The sequence below is a fragment of the Melozone crissalis genome, unplaced genomic scaffold (assembly GCF_028551555.1).
Source record: "Melozone crissalis strain CALT ecotype California unplaced genomic scaffold, PUWL_Pcris_2 ptg000034l_1, whole genome shotgun sequence".
Taxonomy (NCBI): domain Eukaryota; kingdom Metazoa; phylum Chordata; class Aves; order Passeriformes; family Passerellidae; genus Melozone; species Melozone crissalis.
Window position 1 is genome coordinate 1482471 of NW_026535812.1, and position 19229 is coordinate 1501699.

Sequence of the window (19229 nt, forward strand, 5' to 3'; positions counted from 1 at the left end):
AGCAGGCACGTGCCACATCCTCACTCAAAATGCCCAAAAAGCTCTTTGCAATTAAGAGCTCAAAGGACCTCAAAACCTCCTTAAAGACACAAAACTTAAGTCATTCCAAAGCCCTAAATCGGCTTAAACAGCTTAAACTCATCTAAGGCCCTACAGTGTTTTAAGCATTTTAAACCCATCTAAAGCCTTAAAGTGGCTTAAGGAGCTTGAAATACTCTAAGGCTTAAAAGTGGTTTAAGATGTCTAACTTTTGGCTCAGGCACTCCCCTCCCACCCCTCACTCCTCATCCCAGGTCCCCACCCAGGTACCCCAGGCAGCCCAGAGGCTGCCAGAACAGCACCTGGAAACTGTCCATGGACCCTTCTCCTGCTTTCCTTGCTTCCAAAGACTGCAGAGGTGCAAGGCTGGGGTTGAACTCTCAGGTTGGAACAAGACTCTGACCTAGGGCTCACACAGCTACAGAGTTTGTAGTTTCTGGTTTGGCTGTAGATGAAAATTGTGTCAGACTGCCTGACTCCCCACTTGACCCCACCAAGAGTTTTGAAGTTTGCACTCGCTGCAGAGGATGAAGCAAAGCTGGTTACCACAATTTTTCACATTTTCTGATGCCCTGATTTTAACTGTGCATCCTGGGAATGGAAATGGCCCAGAATGTTTCTGTTTGGTTGTTCACACATTTAAGAGTGATTGCTGTTGCATCTTTTTTATGCTGCCATTTCTCAGACACCCAAGTAAAAATTATTTTAATCAGAAAATTGTATTTAATGCTACATATTTAACATATTTCTCTGACATTTATGCTTTCCCCATTCTCCCCTTGCTGCAGGACTACCCTTCCTCTGTGCACTCCCACCAGCACATTCCCCTGGGATATTTCCTCTCCTTTTCCCTATCTGCAGGACAGCTCCTGCTTCCACTACTTCTCTCATTATCTAATTCTGGATTTTTTCCTATCTACCACCTCTTTTGCTTTCTCTTTCATCATTATTTCTTTGCACAAATGAGGAATATACTCCACAGACCCCTCAGGATAATGTATCCAAACCAGTTCAGCTGTAGCTATTCTGCCACACAGATTTATTGAGGATAAATGCTGCACCCTGGCTCCTTGAAGAAGAAAGGAAAAGGAGCCAAGCAGGCCACAGGCTCTCTGCCTGCTGATGATCTTCCCCCAGAAGATACAGCAAGTTATGGAATCACTTGTAGCTTGAAGGCAAATGAATCTAAATTTGTTTTACAAATAAGGTTAAAGAAAACATTTAAAGGCAGATACAAACTGCATTGCTAACAAACCCTTCTGAATCATCCAAGCATCAGCATCAAGCCCCAAACACAGTTCATGGCTTTCCCTTTCATGTGCGTGCATGAGTTCATTGCAATGGAACACACTGCAAAAAACATGCTGAAATCATTTTTATTGCTCCTGTCTCCTGTGAAAACATCTCCCTTGCATTTACCTGTGCCAAAGTCTGTACAGCACTGGCAGGTGCTGGCAGGAGGGCTGGGCCAGCACAGATTGTTATCAGTTTCCATGATGTGACTCTAAGATGTTCTCCCTGCCTCAAAGAACCATGCACAGTTCAGTATCCATTTTCCTTCTTCACTTTTTCCTGAGAGAGAAACCCTGCAGGGTTTTGGTGACATAAAACTTGTGACTTCCACCACTGCCACCACCCATCCCTGCCTGGTGACCTCTTTGCCATGGTACACACACTGGGTAGATCCTTTCTGCACAGAACTAAGAACTGCTGTTTGTCCTATTGTTTGAAAATGGGGCAGAGGAAAATCTGAATAACAGACAGAGGAGAAAAACAAAAAAAGACCTTGATAATGTCTCACTGTCAGGCAGAGGAGGCTGCCTAAGCCTTTGTTTTTGGCTAGTATCTGTAAATACAAAAATGAGTAATTTCTTTTGTAGTCCCTACAGAAGGTTCTTCAAGTTATGTACACCCTAGAAAAAACCCAAAACCACCTTTTCCTATTGGAAATGTCCTGTGCTAGGTAAAGGAGATGTTCAGGAAGCAGCAGCTTCCTGGGATCTTCTCAGGTTCTGTATAGTCTGCTTTTGAGTATATCCATTTTCTCCATTTGTCTCACATCCACACCATCTGGATGAGGAGATTTAATGGCCTAAACAAAGCTAAGGCCTCGAACCAGAACCACACTCCTGTTTCCATTGCAAACACGTCCTCTAACTACAGGAGACCCAAGCAGCTGCTGCTCCTCCTGCAGGGCACACCTTTGGCCCAGGTAGGAAATCCCACAGCTCCTGGTGTGCACAGTGCCCATTCCTGTCACCCTGACTCCCTGCACAACCCTCCCACAGTGGCCTTTTGTCACTGACATATTTTCTGGAAAATCCTTTTGCCAGGATTTCTTCTCCTGGGAAGCTGGGAAGCTTCAGCTTCTCCATGTTTTGCTCCTCTGGAATGTGATTTGGAGAATTGTTTACCCAGCATGTGAATTGTTTTTAATGAATGGCCAATCACAGCCAGCTGTGTCAGTCACAGGATTTTATTATTCATTCCTCTTTCCTTTCTAGATTTCTGATGTCTCCTTTCTCTTTCTTTAGTGTAGTTTTAGTATATAATTTTCTTTTACTATAATAATAATATAATAATATAATAAAATAATCAATCAGCCTTCTGAAACATGGAGTCAGCATTCTCATCTCTTCCCCCATCCTGGGGACCCTCAAACACCACCACAGCCTTTGGTGCAGGTAGGAAATCCCACAGCTCCTGGTGTGCACAGTGCCCATCCCTGTCCCCCTGACTCCCTGCACAGCCCTGACACCAGGAGTCGTGCCTGGAGTGATCCTGGCCAGTTTCCCAGCAGGACAGAGTGGTTTTGCAGGGGCAGCTCAGTTTCAGCTGAGCACGTTCTGGTAGGACAGGCAGTGATGGGCTCCTGCCATTGCCAGCACTCCTCTCCTGGCATCCAGGGCAGATCTTCTCACTCTGTAATTAGATTATGCTTATTATAACAAGGGCTGGCTCCTGGGCACTACAGGTGTGAACTGGGATGCTAAAAATACCAAGCCATGACTCCTTAGCAGCCTGTCTTTCCCTAATCTCCTGCTGGAACCATTTCATCTGCTGAGGTGAGGACAGCTGAGTTGGGCTGCTGAGAGATCCCTGTGTAGCTGCTTGGATTCAGCCAATGTCTTATCCAGTGGTTTTATTTCCATATCACATTTTCCACAGCACTGCAGACACCCAACATGCCAGGAAGGGACCAGATCACGGTTGAGAACAAGCACAAGCAGAGGAGCCCTGCTGTGCCTGGGCAGCCTGGAGCTGCAGCAGCACAAAACCACTCAGGTACTGAGTACTACAGACCTGCCCAGCCCAGCAGGAGACAGCAACTGATCCCATTCCTGAGCTATATCCCAAACAGACACAGCACTGGACAGGCACAGGGTTCCAGCTGTGGGCCCTGTGCTGTTGGCTCCATGCCCTTGTCACCTTGGCTTTGGCCAGCTCTGGGCAGGAGGGGCTGCAGGAAGGGCAGAGGGGGCTCAGGGCAGCCCTTGTGTTCCCCTTGTGCCTGCTCTGCCAGCAAGGGACAGCAGAGATTCAGGTGTGCAGAGTGAAACTGGTGCTCCCTGGAGGGAGAAGCACACTGGAAGGGGCTGTGCCAGGGTCTCTCTCCAGGGAGGGACAAGGGGAAGACAGGACAGGAGCTTGTGCTGCAGCTCCAGGCTGCCCAGGCACAGCAGGGCTCCGCTGCTTGTGCTTGCTCTCAACCATGATCTGGTCCCTTCCTGGCACGCTGGGTATCTGCAATGCTGTGGAAAATGTTATATGGAAATAAAAACACTGGAAAAGGCATGGGTGGGACCAGAGCCCAGCACCAGCCCCTTGCTCCAGAGGGGCCAGGTCTCCTGGGTAGCTGCAAGGGAGAGCAAACTCCCCAATTTACCTCTCTGTGGTCCTTCACCTGGCTGACTCCATTGCTGAAAGGTTGTCCAACACCCTCTTGCTACTTTGGGAGACATTTTTCTTTCAGCACCTCCAACACAGGTGAGCTATCACATTTATCAATACAAATGCAGCAAGCTTGCATGCACACAACAGGACAGGGAAGGCCACTGTGCTGTGAGACAGGTCCACACCACCTCTCTGAGTTCCAATTCTGCCACTGCCAAACGCAGACACAGAGTGGGTGCACTGTATGTGACACCAAGAGTCGTGCCTGGAGTAATCCTGGCCAAAGAACACATACAAAGATTCATATAAGACATCATTTTATTCCAGTTTGCAGCACACTCTGGAGTTAACAAGGCCAGTGACAGCATCAATAACAAGTACTCTCCCTCTAGAAATCTTTCTTCAACCTGTGTAATGTGGCTTCTTTTGTTGTGTGTTAATTTTTTATTTTCTTTTCAATCAAAACAGTGGAAGGAGTAATTAAAAGTAATTGTTGATGGTATCATCCTAAATGCTTACTGTGTTTCTTATCTGGCCAGTTCATGCCTTGGATTCCAAGAATAAATCACAAAGACAGCAGATACCACATATCACCACAGAAATGAGTTTAGCCTGGTAGAACAAATTAAGCAAAGATATAATCTAAAGCCCAGATCTCCCTCTGGAAATGATGTCTTGGTCTTTCCTGTTCACAGATGCTCTTTGCTCTCACAAGGCTCAAAGCAGAGCAGAAGCAGAGCTCTTGCCTGTTAAATGTTCTGGTGGACTTGTCCCATGCAGGGGGCACAGCACGTCCCTGTCTGTGTCCCTGCAGGGCTCAGAGCACATCCCTGTCCCTGTCTGTCCCTGCAGGGCTCAGGGCACATCCCTGTCCCTGTCTGTGTCCCTGCAGGGCTCAGGGCACATCCCTGTCCCTGTGTCCCTGCAGGGCTCAGGGCACATCCCTGTCCCTGTCTGTGTCCCTGCAGGGCTCAGGGCACATCCCTGTCCCTGTGTCCCTGCAGGGCTCAGAGCACATCCCTGTCCCTGTCTGTGTCCCTGCAGGGCTCAGGGCACATCCCTGTCCCTGTCTGTGTCCCTGCAGGGCTCAGAGCACATCCCTGTCCCTGTCTGTGTCCCTGCAGGGCTCAGGGCACATCCCTGTCCCTGTCTGTGTCCCTGCAGGGCTCAGGGCACATCCCTGTCCCTGTCTCACAGAGCACCACAGGGCATGGGAAGAGTGCAGGCACAGCCACACTCTGCATCCAGGAATGAGGAGAAGGAGGAGAAGGAGGAGAAGGAGGAGAAGGAGGAGAAGGAGGAGAAGGAGGAGAAGGAGGAGAAAGAGGAGAAGGAGGAGAAGGAGGAGAAGGAGGAGAAAGAGGAGAAGGAGGAGAAGGAGGAGAAGGAGGAGAAGGAGGAGAAGGAGGAGAAAGAGGAGAAGGAGGAGAAGGAGGAGAAGGAGGAGAAAGAGGAGAAGGAGGAGAAGGAGGAGAAGGAGGAGAAGGAGGAGAATGAGGAGAAGGAGGAGAAAGAGGAGAAGGAGGAGAAGGAGGAGAAGGAGGAGAAAGAGGAGAAGGAGGAGAAGGAGGAGAAGGAGGAGAAGGAGGAGAAGGAGGAGAAGGAGGAGATGTCCAGTGGCCACACAAGGGCCTGGCTGCCATGCCCTACTCCACAGAGCAGTGTGCACCAGGGAGCAGGGGGCACAGGGGGCATCAGGGAGCAGGGGGCACAGGGCTCCCCAGCTGCCTTGCCCCCTGCCCTGCTCCCTCCTGGGGCTGTGGCCCCAGTGCCAGGGCAGGGCCTGCAGTCCATGGAAGGCAATCCCAGCCCTTCTGCAGAGCTCTCCTGGCAAATAAGTGCACTGAGAGCAAACTAGAAACCCACCAGAAATGTCAGAGCCTCTTCCCTTCCCCCAGAGCTCTCCTTCCCCACTGTCCTTCTATCACCACCTACAGCTTCTGCACACATTCAGGGCTCCTTCACCAGCTCTGGTTTTCCTGGGCTTTATTGGCCATTGCAGCTTCTTGTGAGGCAGGACTGAATGGTCACAGCTACCACCAGGCTGATGAACACTCACTGCTCACTGCAGCTTCCAGCTGAATGCATACAGCTGGAGGGGAAGCTGAGGAAGGAGGAGAACACTGAGGTCCCCATAACAAAACTTGGCACAGACACTTCAGCATTAGTCAGGTATCAAGAATCTAGCCAAGCACTGGAAAGAGGAAATTAAAATTCACCAAACATTAAGTGGAAAAGTGTTCCCAGGCTCATAGCAACCCAAGCTAACACCTGTGGCAGGCAGCATTGGAACATGTATTTCCAACGGGTTCTCTGTAAGCTTGATATTTTTCTTACCAGAATTTTTAAATGCAAGACAATTCTACTTTTTTTGCTGCCAACTGTTCTGGTACAACACTTTCCTAAGCAGGAGTAATGCAAATTGCCCCAAGCAGGGAAGGGGAAGGCAATTTCACCAGAGGGCATATTACCCTTTCCTTTAACACACTTTTCTTCCTCACTCCCCTGCACTTCCCAGAGCCCTTGCAAGAAACAATTCTTCCCTTTAGTTCTCTGCAGTGAGCAGGTCTCCTGCTGCTGGGGAAAGCTGGGGCACTTTCCATCAGCAATTGCAATGCTTCCTGCAGGAAGCAGCTCTGCACCCCAGAGGCACCAACTGCCCAAACTCACATTTGAGCCTTCCCAGGTTTGGTATCCCCAGCCTAGCAGAGCTCTCCAGCAAGCAGCAGGAATAAGGCATCCCCAAACTGAGCATGCAGCAGCAGCAGAGGGGGAATGACTCCATCACCACAAGACCAGCTCCATGCTAAACAATTTTACAGGACACTTAAGAAAAAGAAGTCCCTTCCTAGGCAGAGTGGAACAGGAAGCCACGGTCTCCAGTTCAGTGACACCCAAGGAACATTTCAGGGCCATGGCACTGAGCTGAACAAGAGCATGAGTCACTTGTGACCCCAGGCCCAGCCCAGGCTGGCAGACATGTGTGCTCAGCTTCCCACTGAGCCCAGCCCTGGGATTATGGATGGAGCCCAGCTCCCTTTCAGAGCTACACATGCATGTGAATAACTGCTCTTCTCATCTAACATCAGGGGTTTTGCAGTATTTCAGGATCCAGAGCAGGCACAGCAGCACTAACTGGCAGTCCAAGCTCGGTGCCACAGTGCTGAGGCCTCTCACTGCTCCCACTGACAAGGGGTGGGAGCTTCTGGACCTGAAGCACTTTCAGAACCTGCTCAAACCTTGTACAGGGTTTGCCTCCATAGGCAACTACTAAAAGCTTTCTGTCACTGACACCTCTGAGCCCAAAGCTGCACTTTGGTCCCTCATGTGCCATTTGAGGACTGAGGCATACATTCCCATCACTCACTTGGCCTTTCCAGGAAACAATCCTTTCTCCACCTTGTGCCGTTCCACTCTGATGCCAGCTGAAACCAAGACCTCAGTAAAGTTTAGAGGCAAGAGAAAACAGATTTGTTTGAAAGCCAAGTTGTGAGCTGGAGTTAGCTTTTGGTTTTGCTCATAGTGACTTCAGAAAATGACATAGACTGGATGGCTTTGGTGGCTGTTATCACAATGGCTAGATAATAGAATTTATAGCCTAGTTTGAGGTTTTTAATAATTCAAAACTGTTCACCTGCATAAGAGATTCCCAGAGAATTGCAGGGGGCTGGGGCCTGCTGCTGCCCCACACCGAGAACTGCAAGAGAGAGTTCTCTCTCAGGGAAAAGATGTTCTGCACCTCAGGTGTGACAGAAAGGAGCTCCACAGGCACAAATTCCATACTAAAGTGACGTGGTTTTGTACGACACTAATGTATTACACAAGCACATAAATAACTGATACAGAGTACATCACTCATGATGACAGAGACAACACCACCATCCAGCCCTTCTCAACACCAGATCAGACTCCAGGAGCCATAAATATTCAGGTCTCAAAGAACTGCAGTAGCCTCAACCATTAGTGCCAGCAAACACACTGCCCTTGTGAAAGCTGTACTTAAATTGCAGATTACCTAACACACAAAATGAAGGATCCTGCTGAATTTTAAGGGCTTGCATCTTTTGCAGTCTTCTGCACAAAAGCAAGCAGTGTCATTAAGAACAGTGCACCGTGCCTTCCTCTCCAGTCTGTCTTCCTCCAGGGATGGGCCTCCTCCAGTGCCATCAAGCCGAGGGATGCTCCATTGGGTGCCAATGCCAGTGTGGACGTGCTGTGCTGGGCAGGGAGCTGGGAGCATCACAGAGGTGGGCAGGCCTGCATGGGGCAGGCTGCCTCTCTGCCCTTGCCTCCTAGCCTCCCACAGGAGCTCTCCTGGCGCTGCTGCTCTGCTGGGCACGGCTGCCCCGGCCCGGGGTGAACCAGTGGCCTGCAGTCAGTGTCCTGTGCCGTGGCTGTGCCAGCCATTTTGATACATACAGCTGATAAGCACTGAGGTATCATCAAGGAAATGGGATTAAAGCCAACAAAACCCTTCTTCCACACTGCTGCAGCGATTATTCAGCCTGAATTGCTGATGGACTCTATTAATCAATCTCTTTGGCTAATTGGGCATTACTCATGGCACAGCACAGCGCAGTGCTCACAGTGACAGAACAGCGGAGGCGTTACAGGCTTCAGCTTCTCCAGCAGGTGTTTACATGGAGCTGGTCCTTGTGCAGGGGCTCCTTACAGGATGGCTGTCCCTCTGCAAACAAAGCAGCACCACTTCGGGCTCCTCCAGGGCTCACAAGTGCTACGTGCAGGCACGGAATCCTCATGGCTAGGAATCAAGGCTGATTAGTGCCACGGAGAGGTTATGATTAAGCAAGTTGGCTCTGTTATGTCTCTCCCTTTCTCTTGTTTACCTGGGATCCAAAGCGCAAGGCACAAGTGATGACAGGAGGAGAGTGAGGGGAGCAGGGTGGGGAAGGAGCTGATGATTAAAAACACGGGAGGAATACTCTGAGACACACAGTCACCGTAACAGCAGACAAGCAGACCAGAGGCAGACAACGACAAGCTGACCTGCTGATTTGTTGCCCAGTCCTGGAAAACCCCATGCACCACAGTCCTCCTTCAGTGAAATGCCAAAAGAAACATCAGCACCACGTTGACGATGATGAGGAAGAGCAGGATGACAAAGACCACAACCCGCTGGGTCTCCGGGTTCATGTTGCAGCGGAGGAAAGTGTGAAGCGCACTCCATTTGTGCTTGCTTCTGTCGGGGACCTTTGCCATGGCTTCAGCAAAAAAAGAAAAAAAAAATAAAAAGGAATAAAACAGCCTAAGTGCCTGCCAGGGCAGGATGGGGCAGAGGGCTGTGAACAAAAGCTGTTTGCAGCTGGCAGCAGCAGAAGTCCAATGGGCTCGGCACAGCCGCAGCACGTGTGCCGAACGCCCCCTCAGCTCAGGGCCGGTTCGTCAGCAGATCCCCGGCGTTCCGCGGCCCCTGTGCCCACGGAGCCGTCGCCATCTCCGGCAGCAGGAGGACAGCGGGTTCCTTGTGGTGGAGCTCCGCAATCCGGCGGCGGTGTCGGCTTCCCAGAGAGCGGCGCCGCGATTCGCTGCGCTCCGTCTCCAGGATACACCGGGCCCTGGCAACGCGGGCCGAGCCGCCTCTGAGGAGCCTCTTAAGGAGGGTCAGCGCGGGATTAGCGACGCTTCTCTAAATCCTCCCGCCGCCCTCAGAGCGGGCCGGCACGGGCCGAGTGCGGCCACAAGGGAATGCCCGGCCAGAAGGGATTGCCCGGCTCGGTGGGGCCGGCCCTGCTCGGGTGAGGGCACAGGCGGCTTCCCGCACACCTGAGCTAGCAACAGGTGCGGGTGTGGGCAGGGGGATGGCAGATCCAGCCCTGTCTCTGCCCTTGAGCCCAGCACATCCAGCCCTGCCTCTGCCCTGTAGCCCAGCAGATCCAGCCCTGCCTCTGCCCTGCAGCCCAGCAGACCCGGCCCTGCCTCTGCCCAGCAGCCCCACAGATCCAGCCCTGGCCCTGCCCAGGAGCCCCGCAGTAGCAGGTTCTGCTGAGCTCTGCCTTTCACTTCCCGGCAGCATCCTGGAGCCAGAAAGTCAAAAGGACTTGGCTCCCTCTGCCAATGTCTCCGTGGGCCTGAGTCACTGCAAATCTCCACATCTCTGCAATCAAAACCTCGATTCAGCTCTGCAGAGCCCTAAATGTGCTTTTATGAACTCAGCTTTTGCTGCTGGACTGCAAAATTCACCGAGCATCAAGCTGCCCTGCCTCTGGTGCACTCACCGATGCCCCAGCTAATATTTCCCACCCTTGCTGGGCCAGGAACAGGGAACAGGAACAGGGAAAAGGCACTCACTCCTCCTTGGCAGGATCAGGGATAGATCATGGAGAGCAGCCAGCACAGGCCCAGGACTGCACCTTGGGAATAATGCTGCCACTCAAAGAGAGTAAGGAGGGAGCGCATCCCAGCCTCAAAGGCCTGCACATACACAAAGCCCTGCTGCAGTCCCAGGAGCTGCTCAGTGACCAAGGCTTCAGGGAATGAGCTATTCAAGAAACCCTCAGTCTAATATTAGATAAAATAGAAAACAAAAGACACGCCTTCATTTTTCATCAAAATCAAGTCCACTGCAGCCTTTTTGTTTCCTCTAGCCAGCAATGCAGAGCCCACCTCTTACTCCACAGCAATCACTTCCTAGGAGAGGAGGAGGACTCAGAATTCAGATCCTTCATTGACAGGAAGCAGCTTCACATCTTCCAGTTCTCACTTCCACCACACATTCCCCCCTGTGAAACTGAGGGATACAAATCCAGCAATCCTGATACCAAAATGGGCTCAATCCAGACCTTGGATTTAGGGCTGGGTGAGACTGGAGCTGATGGAGGATGGAGCTATCCAGGAGGATGACTCTGCACTTTATACACACATTTCCAACATGGCCACACACATTCCTAGGAGCAGGAACAGAACACAAGGTCTCCCCCTAAACAACTGCTGAACACCTCTGGTGGCCTCCATCTCTGGGAAGGGCCATGTGGGAGCAGCCACACAACCTGCGTACAAATGGAACACTCTCAGCTTCTCTCGCAACTGAGAAACAAACTAACAAAAAACCTGGGTTTTTTCAGGTGTTAGCACATCAATGCCTGTAATGTTTCTTGGAGACCTGTACAGCTCTGGAAAACAACAGATAGGATATTTAAATGGGAAATGGTTTAAGAATTATGGCTACTGGTGCTTTCCTTTAATTTTGGAGGTTTTTTCCCCAAATTGCACCAACTTTATCAGGGACTATACAGAAAGGGCAGTCAAAACTTCCATTGTCTCCTTGTGCTTCTGTCCTTCTTAGTCATAATAAAATCATATCAATAATTATTTCAATTTCTTGTTTCTGACCACAAAAATCCTGCAAATCTCTTTGTCTTTAGCCTAAATGTAGAACAAGGATAATGATGTACAGGATGAGCTCTTGTGCTCTCAAAGCAGCTGCAAGACCTGTAGGAAAACCCCACAAACAGAGCAAACTGCTGGGATCCCCAGGCTGCCCAAGTTCATTGTGCTTGAGGTTTTTGGCCTGCAGTGACTGATAACCAGCTTTAGAGCTGATAAGCTTTAAAAAACTCTTTCTCCCTGCCATGTGCACCACAGCAGAACACTACAAAGCTTGCAGACATCAATTTCCTGAAAGTTCTTCAAGTCCACAGTTGATTTGCATCACTGCATTGTTCAACTCCTGGGCATTCTGCAAATCTTGTCTGGCTTTGAAGGCTTTTTGTGCCTGACTGAGTTTGGACATAAGCCACCAAGCAGGATTTGGGTGGGATGTAGATCTTCAGGAGAAGCCAATTATGGTGAATGGAGAGCATGATCACACCCACTTCTCTGAAACCTGCACAGCAACTACTATCTTCTGTAATCACTGAAAAGTGCAGTTACACTGAGAAGAAATGGATAAACTCTAGTGATCGAACAAGGCTGGCAGAGCTACACTGCTGGTATTGCAGGGTATGGGGTAGTTTCTAAAATCCATGGCAGAATTCTCCTCTAGTCTCCTCGAATCTTTGCCACTTATGAACGTGCTAAAACATTTGGAGGTGAAAGCACAGAAAGTTTGAAGATATGTGAAAGGGGAAAGCAGTTCACTTCTTGGACACTGCTCTGAGCCCCCTGGAAAGAGAAATCATGGCAGAAAGAAATTGCAGGGGGGATAAAAGGTACAAAATCGTAGTGGAAGGTATGTTCCTTTGCTCTTCTGATGTGCAGACCCAAGTGCCCCCTGCACTGCATTGCCTGGGCACAAATAGCACATTTGCCTCATGTACATCTTGGAGCATGGCACAGTTAATGTCAAGTGCTGTTCACCCTTCTGACCCCTCAGTGAAGAGAAACTGGACAAAGACAGAAGCTGCAGAGTGACTCTAGCTGTGACCTGGCTTTTGTTTCCACCGCACACAGGGAATCCCCTCCCAAGCTGTGGGGCAGAGACTCTGCATGGGGGAGTCACTCCCATGGTAACCCCAAGTGTTTGCACTGGGGGGTCTCACCAGCTAATGCTGCACCGTGCTAAACATCATGTGGGATTTTTCCATCATGGAAATAAAGCTTCATTCTTATTCCTCACTGATCAGACATGTTTCTGTGGTAGGTGGCACTAGCAAGGATGAAATAGCTGCAAGTTTTACCTCGTGGCTTGTAATACAGCAGGGCTCACTTTGTATAACTATCACTGAGGGAGCATATTTCAAATAATTGTTGCACAATCTCCACTGGAATCTAATTTGCAATTGTAATAATTTCCTTTGACTTGTTCCTCTAAGAGCCATCCTCAGCCAGGACTGCACCTTGGGAATAATGCTGCCACTCAAAGGGAGTAAGGAGGGAGCGCATCCCAGCCTCAAAGGCCTGCACACACACAAAGCCCTGCTGCAGTCCCAGGAGCTGCTCAGTGACCAAGGCTTCAGGGAATGAGCTATTCAAGAAACCCTCAGTCTAATATTAGATAAAATAGAAAACAAAAGACACGCCTTCATTTTTCATCAAAATGATGCTAAATATTGCCCAGTCCTTACTCATCACCATGCAGCACACGAGGCCTAAGCTTTTTGTCTGTGTATGGCCTCCTAAAAATCACACTTGCTTTAGGTGTGATTTTTTAGGAGGCCAGGAGTACACAGACAAGCCCAGTGTCTATCAGTAAAAAGGGTGTTTCAGTATTGTACCACTGTGGCATTCACATTCTCTGAAAAAATTCCTTCACCCAGAGTTTTTCTCCTGGGAAGCTAGGAAGCCTCGAAGAAAAGGAAAACAATTCTGATCTCATTTGCTTCTCCTGTGTTGTGCTCATGTGGAATGTGTTTGGAGATTGTTTACCCACAGGTGATTGTTCCATTGGATCCTGCTGTGAGTTGTTTTCACTCTTTGGCCAGTCAGGGCCAAGCTGTGTCAGGGCTCTGGAAAGAGTCAGGAGGTTTCATTATTATCTTTTTAGCATTCTGTAAGTATCCTTCCTGTATTCTTTAGTATAGTATAGCATTCTTTTATATAATATCATATGATACAGTAATAGATTAGCTTTCTGACAACATGAAGTCAGATCCATCATTCCTGCCTTCATCAGGGCATCCCAGCAAATACAATATAACAGCTGTACTGGGAACGGCAAGGCATACACACAAATGTGAAGAAATAAGAGCTGCAATAAGCAGCCCAGGTGTACCAATAGAACAGATTAAATGACTGAGCAGACAAGCAGTGAAGCTGGATCCATCGTGCTGGGAAAGCAAAGAGCTCCTGTCCCACAGCAAGGCCACCAAGAGCAGTGCTGTGGGGCACCAGCCCCACTTTCAGCAGCTTTCCCCTCTCTCCTGCTGAGCAGATTTGGAAAGCAAAGCTCCAAGTACAACACTGCACACCATGCTGGAGCACATCTCCAGGACTTCCTATTCTTGGCTTGTCACAAATAGGAATGTGTTTGCTACAAGTATAACAACACAATTCCACTCCTCTTAAAGGCAAGGGTACATTAGCATTGTAGGCACTAATAACCCATGCTCTGAATATCCATAGACAGAAAAGAGCTCTTACTGGGTCATTCATCAACACTCTGCCTCCAACAGAAGGTGAAAAGGATATTATCTAAATATTAACAAAGACACAAGTGCTAGAAGTGAGCCTGGATTGGGCCCAGCTGACACACAGACAGCTCCTGCCCCTGCTCAGGGCAGAGCTCATGGACACACCAGGCAGGCAGCTCCAGGGTCTGCTGGCTCTGTCTGTGCAAACCACAGCAAATGTGAACTCCTTTACAAGTTTCCCTAAGGGATTCCTCAAGAGGACACCTTCTGAGCTTTCCTCTCTCTTGTTGCACCATTGAAGGCACAGACACAAATGTGAATTCCCTTGTCCCTCTGGGTGCCATCACTGGCTGTTGGAAGGCTGGGCGTTAAACTGCAGAGGAAGAGAACACGTTCAGCACATCCAGAAACATTTAATGTTGCAACAGCCACATTCACCTGGGTCCACAGGACTGGATCTTTTTCCCCCTTCCACTTCCCTTTGACATAAATCACCTAATTATTGCTGCCCTTTCCATCATAGAGAACTGATGAAGAATTTCTTAAGGAAGAAGCTTATGTTGATTTTTATTATTTTAATTGGGTGATAAAAATACTTCTATCTATAACACTGGTGTGATGAACCATTTCAAATGCATCTTTTAAAAAAGAATCCAGGCTGAGTGGATGTTCAGTGGATGACAGCTCAGCAGCTGAAAAGGCTGACAGTGAAATTGTGAGAAGGGCAAGCATTTGTACCTGCAAATCATCCCAAGGAAACCAAGTTTCCTTAACTCCCACAATTACACTTTTCTCAACATCCAAACTAAGCATCTCTCAACCCTGCTATGCATTGAGTTAGCTCTCAGTAACACTGCAGATAGCACCCCCCAAAAGGACAGCATTCCTTTTGAGCCAGGGCCAGACAACATCAGAATAAGTAGAGCTTTTTCAGCTGCATATGAACATGTACTTCTAAAATGGAAAACAGTCTGTCAGAGTTTGCTTTGAATTTTTACAGTGTGTAACACTGTGTTACTAGAGCGCAGTTACTCCCACTGCATCTTTCTCTAGCTCTGCATGGTTTAAGCCCACTCAGCTTTTACAGCCAGTTCTTCCCTGGGCAGATTCCTCAGGCAGTGCTGCCAAAACTTCACAAGCTGTTCTTGTGCTGGAGTACCACGACTCACGAGATAACTCTGAATGGAAAGAAAATGGGCCTGACCATTTCCTTATGGAGTGCATAAATTAAAGCATGACCCACTGGGAGACTGCAAGAAAAGCAGCCATTCAGACTGGCCACCCCTGACTACACGTAATTAAAAATTTAAAAAAAAAGAAAAGAAAAAGAGACAATCTGCTTAGCAACCAGTCTTGCTTTCAGACATTACTAAATCTAGAAAATCTTCCAAATTCTCCTAAAGCAAGTTTTATTTTCAAGAGTAGCAACAGCAACTGTTCACATGTTTGGAGCATCTGGGAATTACCAGCATGACCTGGAGCTCCAGTGCCAAGGGAAGGTGTTGGTGCTGGCACAACACATCCCACACCTCACCCTGGGAGCTGAGGAAAGCTCCAGGATGGAGCTGGGCATGCTTTGGGGATTTGGGGATGGCAGGAGAGGGATACAGACAGCAAGGGCCTGGGAAACAAAACCAAGCATGTCAGGATAGATGTGGCAAAGCAAGGAACAGGCAGGGAGAAGCAAACACAGGCTGGCACAGGCCATGCAGTGGCCTAGGAAGGTGGATATTTTCAGTACAAATTGGACACAGAACAGAGGATATTGTAATAATGATGCTCTGAAATAAACACAGGCTGAATGGTGTTTGTAGTAAGGCAGGTGGAAAGAAAGGAAATGCTGCATCTTGGAGACCAGCAAGATTAAGAGCCTGAATGCAATATCTAGAAAGGGGTCAGAATAGAAAATGAGCACACCACTCTTGTTACAGGGCAGAGGAACAGACATGCTGGCAATGACATCCTTAGTGACTGAGAGAGGAGGTTTTGGGCTCCTGAAGTTACTTAAATGCTTTTTGGTTTTGTGGTATTCTGTTTTTGAGTTGAAAATTTGACAGCCATGGATAATATAAAATAACAAAGAATGGTGATTTGGGTACTGTATGGGCTGAAAGAGAGAAATAAGGGAAAAACAGTCAGAGAAATACCCCTAGGAAAGTCAAGGAAAGTAAAGAGGATAGAGGCACAGGTAGAGCTGTGGGAGCTGAAGCAGGTGAGGTCAGAGGAAGCTGCATGAAGCCATAAAGTGGATGAGGAGGGGATGAATCACAGGACAAGGTGAGTGACAAGGTGAGCATGGGAACATGGACTAGAGGAAAATGCCCATGTACAAAGCTGGAAAAGCATTAACAGATAATTCCTGTAAGAGTTTCTATAAGAGGTGGCTGGAGAGGGGAGGGGAACAGGGCCAAGCTTTCTTTTTCTGGTTGTTTCTAGACCATTAATCCCCCTTCTTTCTGGCTGTACAGAGGTTTACAAGAAAGCAATGTAGTTTTGGGCTGTCTCTATATTCTGTTGAGCCCACACATTATAAAATTACAAGTACAGTGCTCCTTTACCTGCCACCTTTAAAATAATGTATTTAGTTGCAGAGCAGTGTTCTGACCCTTCTCTTACTGCTCAGCATCCTCACCTCTCACAGAATACACCAGTCTTGAGGTGGCAGAAAATAGGGAAACTGTTTTCAAGTGACAGGTCTCTAAAGTTCTTCCAGCCTGGTCTGTAGTAATGTTAACTTAGGAGTCCTTCCTTGCCTTCTGATGTAAGTAAAGGAGCCATAGGAGGGCTATAAAGAAGAATCAGCTCCATAGATGAGAACAGGTTCCATGAGAATGAGGAAAGCCACAAGAGGATAAAAGACATACATAAGCTGTGTATAAGAATCAGGCTAGGCATTCCTATGTCCTACATGACAAAAAAGCAGGGCAGAAATTTTAATTCATCAAGCATCCTTCTGAGGTGACATCTCCCCTGGTACCTCTGTTTTAGCCAGAGGGCTGACAAAATGCAGCAGAACAATGCACCCTGAAGATCAAACCTTTGTGGGCAGTTCTCCAAAAACTGCCCCAAAAATGAGTAAGGATCTAAGATACAGCTCAGAAGCAAACCTGGTGAGTGGTTGTTAAGATAATCAGAAAGGTGAGTATGAGTTATCAAGCCCCAGCAGTAAATGAACAAGGTGCCCCTCTGCTTTACCAGCAAAGCATGGTTATCGACAGGGGAATGTGGAAAAAACAGGGCATTCAGCCTGTATTGGATAGCTCCCACACCCTGCCTCCACTTCATAAAACCTGTTGCCACAGAGACTTGCCAGGCAGTGGAACAGCCAGAAACAGGATCTCCTCTAGAGATCCCAGATAACATCAGCCAGAAGGAGAACTGCAAAAACAACCCCCACAGCACCTTTCTAGGTCACTGTTCCCTGTAACCCAAAACTTGAGGGAGAAGCTGAGCTCGATGTCCCCTGAGGGCTGGGGACAGCCTGAGCAGCGGCACAGGGGGTGTGGGAGAGCCCCAGAGCTGCGGACAAGGGCTGGGGACAAAGGCTGCTCTGATCCCTGCCCTGGAGCCTTCCCTGGGGCACTGCAGGAACATCAGGAACATTTCCTCCCTTTGCTGCAGGGGCAGGCTCAGTGACTTGGCTGTCCCAGGGCACCCAGGAGGGCTGGCCCCAGTGCCCCAGAGGGAGGGGAGCCTTCCCCAAGCCTCAGAAGGAGCAGGGCTGGCACTTGAGCAGTTGGTTATTGGTTATTGGTGTTGATCTTTCTGCTTTCACCAGAGAGGGAAAATAAAACTGCAAGGAATATGTCAGTGCCTTCACTCTGTTAAACCATGGCCAAAGTTATTGCTAACTCAGCCTCCAACTTACCAAGTGTAGGACAGGGGGCCTTGGTCCCCTACTTGATGAGGGAGATCTCTTGAGGGATTATCAGTGCACTTTGAAGGGTCAAGAGTCAGGAGGGATTTTATTTTTCCACCACTGGGATCAATTGTCTTTGGAGAATTAGGAAAATTCTTTGCAGAGAAAAGCTGCTCCAAATCAGGGTTTGGAGAAGAGAACAAATCCAAGAAATGTTCTGATATCAAAACCATGGTGAGAGGAACCTGAGATAAGTATGGTATAAAATGAGAGATATTCACTTCCGTGTCTCCATGCAAACACTTAAGCCTGGAATCACCTCTGCAATAAACTCCACACTACCCAGCATTCCTACTCTCTCACATTCCTTCTTTATCCCCTGCTCTCAGGAAGTCTTTGTACTCCAATATCCACTTGGTTATTGCACTGTTATCCATCCCAGGTGTTTGTTGAACTGCTAAACTGGGGTATGGACATCCCTAAACCTATTTTTAAAATAAAGACATTGGCAGAGCAAATTGTAACACCAAGATTCTGCAAAACAGACTTGTCTTTGCACGCTGTCAGGCTCCCGTTTCAAGCAGTGGTAACAGCAGTTTATTACACTTGTGAGCTAAAATCTTTGTGGGGCTGCAAATATCACAGTGCTTCTAATGCCCTTCCTCCCGTGAAACAGCACTGGAGAGTTAGGTACCAAGCCAAGATCCCTGAAAGCCAAACAAGGAGCTCCTGAGGACAGGGCAAATTCCTTGTTTGTATCAGAGAAAGGGCAGGTTGGAAAGGTTTCCACTTCACACATGGATAGTAAAATCACTCCCCTTCCCCTGCACATTTCCTTGGCTTCATGGCACAGACCCTGAGCTGCAGGTAAGAGCCTCAGCAGGCAGAACCATGGGGACCTCGAGGGGTTAGAGTCTGCCTTGGCCCATGGGAGGATTGAGGAGCTCAGTGGCACTGAGGGAAATAGCCCTCAGGAGCTGAAAGTGGCAGGCAGGAAGCCAAGGCCTCCTGCAACAGAGCCCTTATCCCTACAGGACACAGGGCCACAGGTTAAAGGAGCCCCTTTTAATGGGATGCCAAAGCATTTATCTTCAGGGTAAAGAGACCTCTTGTAAACACAACATGTTGTCTTTAATGGTGGGGAGAATCAGAGAGCTCTGGGAACCCAAGGACACACTGGATAAAATACAGGCAGTCTTTGAGGAGATTTGGCACAAGTTACTTCAGGAGTTAAAACATTCTTGGATCATTTTTTCTCCAAAGAGAATTCTATTTGTGGAGCCAAGCCCCTCTTCCCAGCCCAGTAACTGGGAACACATTTAATGCAGACAAAACCCAGACATTTTATGGAGTCCCCTAATACTCACAAGAGATCATTAACAAGTGTTAACAGAAGCTGTTAGTCTTTA

General features: G+C 48.6%; 1 protein-coding gene across 4 annotated transcripts in view; it reads right to left on the reverse strand.

Moving 5' to 3' along the window:
- ARHGEF4 (Rho guanine nucleotide exchange factor 4) overlaps positions 1–19229 on the reverse strand; it is a 185002-nt gene that overhangs the window by 25953 nt on the left and 139820 nt on the right. Inside the window, exon 1 of one of the 4 annotated variants that reach the window (XM_054282757.1) lies at positions 8941–9458. The exons of 2 other annotated variants lie outside the window; for them this stretch is intronic. The gene's annotated coding sequence lies outside the window, so the exon portion shown is untranslated. One more of the 4 variants, XM_054282758.1, reaches the window with a different exon arrangement.